Here is a 3,029-nt window from a genome sequence, read left to right as displayed (position 1 = left end):
ATTTCTAGTCCAATTTCGAAAAAGGACTAAATCGCGTAAAAGGTAAAAGTTGTGTTTTAATACCTAAAGGTGTTAAATTGCCTTGTATCTTAAATTGGGGGTATTTAAAGTGAAATAAGGCCATTTAAAGTGTGATGGCCGGCCATGAGAGACAAAATTGTTGAAAAGTCAAAATTAGGTGAAATTTGGTCACCAATTTTGACTAGTTTTATTATTAACAAATCAAAAAGAAAAAGCTATCATTTTTCTCTTCTCCTTCACCGAAATATGCAGCAAAGAAAGGGCTTTGAAGCTGGAAAATTTCAGCAACATATTTCCCTTGCTTGTAAGTGATTTTAATGTCTTTGCTTGATGATTTTTACATTTTTGGAACCCCTAAAGCATGAGCTTTCATAAGAGGGGACTATTTTGCAAAATGATGAAGAGTCTAGGGTTTTGCCATGAGAGTAAATGTGTTGTTTGCTGTGTTTTTATGGAAGATTATGAGTCCTAGTTGTCTAATAAACAACTTTTGTGAAAGAAATTGCATGAAAACACCTTAAAAATGGCTAGATTGCTAAGTTGTAAAATGAGTTGTAAATGTGTGAAATAGTTGAAATTATGAGTTGCTATAGTTATGAAAATGGTTCATCTAGAATCAAGGAGTAAAGAAATGTGATAAAAATTATTTTACGAGCCTAGGGGTAATTTGGTAATTTTGGCAAAATATAGGGGCAAAATTGTAAAAAATTGCCCAAGTGTGTCAATGGACTAATTTGATCAGTACATTGTTTTAATAAGTTGAATGTGATATTTTAGATGATGAAAATCGAGATTTGGACCTAGAACGGAAAGAAATCGATTAAGGGATAATTACGTCTTTTTTTTTCACCTTTGTGGTATCGAGGTAAGTTCATGTGTAAATAATGTAGCATAATTGTTATTTTTAAGTTATTGATGTTAAATATATGATATGCTAATTTTTATCATGAAATATATGCTTTGTGGTTATTTTCGAATAAAATGCAAGTTATGTGTATTATCTGTTAAATATAAAGTGCTACCGAGTATTGGTTTCGGTATTTTACGGAAGATGGCAAGGATATGTGTTCGAGGAAAATCCCATTTGAACCTTAGGAATAGATTAGGATACAAGTGACATGTCACTAGGATGGTTGAGCATCCGAACTCGTTGAGTTGAGTCCGAGTTCACTTATGGATGCGAATGTTCGAACTCGTTGAGTTGAGTCCGAGTTCGTGAGATGTAACTAGGCATCTGAGCTCGTTGAGTTGAGTCCGAGTTCACTTATGGGCGGGTTACATGGTAGCTTGGCTACATATGTGGCACTTATGTGCAAACTTTTCATATATCCGAATTATATTCCGATGTGTTCAACGGGTAAAATTCTACTCAAATAGAGGAATACTCGATATGAAAGGGACGTATTGGTAAATGTTGTGAAATGGATACTTTGAACAGGTATGTACTTAACCCTCAGGTTGAAAACTCGACATAACAACAATATGGTAAGATGGTAAATGAAAATGTGATACGAATGTCTCGGTGATGATTATACAAACGATGTTGTATTAATTTTGTGAACAATGATCATGAATGAGTAATTTAGCCTTGACAGATTTGAGTTACTGCAGTAGTGTAACTTTGAAAATACACTAAAAATAGTGGAAAATGAGCTAGAGGCAGAATAAAACATGGGATTAAAGCTTAATGAGTCTATTTTCACATGAAAGAAACAGGGGAAGAAAAAGAATTCCATATTTTGTGATATTTGAATTCTTGTGAAACAGGGTCTGAATGAATTCGAGATCCCTTGTTCTGACTTTAGAAATTCACCAAAAATTGTACAAAAATTATTAAGAGTCATAACTTATATTCATGGATTCCTTATTGAGTCTATTTTTATAGGAAATAAACGGTATGGTCGTTGGAATTTTTTACAGGGAGAAATTCGGTTTGTAGTGCACAGGGGTTAGAGTGGTCATACCCTGAAACAGGGGAGACTTTAACTAATAAACTGTACTAATTGGCCTAACCAAAAATTCTAGAAAAAAATTAGTAATTATACATATGAGTCTAGTTTCAAGAGAAATAGACGAGAACATTATTCGAGTCTTGTACTATGAGATAATCAAACTTTAGTACAGAAGGGTCGGAACTGTTAGACAGTGAATCAGGGGTAACTTTGAGGAATAAACTGTACTATTTGGCTTAACAAAAATTCTGGAAATTTTATGGAAGAAAGAAAAATAAGTCTAGTTTCAGGGAAAATTAACTGAACTTAATTTGGAGTTTCGTAGCTCCAGATATAAATAATTTAGTGACCGTTACTCAGAAAGACAGCTTGTAGTGAACTTGAGAATATGTTGTAAACATTGATAAAACAAGTTAATGAGTTGCTTATTGTTTTCATATGAACTTACTAAGTGAAAGCTTACCCCCTATTCTTTCCCATGTTTTCTAGAGTTTCCAGGTTAGCTCGGGTTGGAGGCCGTCAGAGATATTATCACACTGTCGAGTTAACGCTATCGGCGTAAGTAAACTCAAGTGATTCTAGTCTATGGCGTGTATAGGGTTTTAATGTGAGTATGTAATATTATGATTTAGCCAAAGGCATTGGCTTGTTATTAAGGTAGTATTAGTCATGTAAATTGGCCTATGTCGGCTAATATCATTATGGTCTCATATGATTATTCTTATGCATGTATGTTATTATCTCTTGTGATGTGGCTTACAACATGTATGCCTAGAGATTGAATTGAGATTCATTGATGAGCTAATAACTAATGCAGGATTAAGTGATTGGTAAATAGTTAATAATGCTTCATGAATGGTTTGAGGATATGATTATGCATGCTTTGTGATGGACATGAGGTTTGATGACATGTTGATAGCTATAACATTAATATGGTAAAGATGAAAGAAAAACTTATTGTAATGGTTGCATGTGAAATTACCATGGTCATGTCATGTTAGGAAGGTTTAAGTGCCTAATTTTGCCATGTTGTATGCTATTGTATAAGTATGCGTG

The 3,029-nt window shown here is 33.6% G+C and overlaps 1 long non-coding RNA gene across 1 annotated transcript; it reads left to right on the top strand.

The window, feature by feature from the left end:
- Positions 1-219: 219 nt before the first annotated feature.
- Positions 220-2,800, top strand: LOC121208587 (uncharacterized). Its single transcript, XR_005903698.1, has 2 exons — positions 220-325; positions 2,463-2,800. It is a non-coding gene; the product is annotated as an uncharacterized lncRNA (long non-coding RNA).
- The last annotated feature ends 229 nt before the right edge of the window (positions 2,801-3,029 follow it).

The sequence above is a fragment of the Gossypium hirsutum genome, chromosome A10 (assembly GCF_007990345.1).
Source record: "Gossypium hirsutum isolate 1008001.06 chromosome A10, Gossypium_hirsutum_v2.1, whole genome shotgun sequence".
NCBI classification, from domain to species: Eukaryota; Viridiplantae; Streptophyta; class Magnoliopsida; order Malvales; family Malvaceae; genus Gossypium; species Gossypium hirsutum.
The sequence above is the reverse complement of the archived record's forward strand: the minus strand, read 5'-3'. Positions and strand labels throughout refer to the sequence as shown.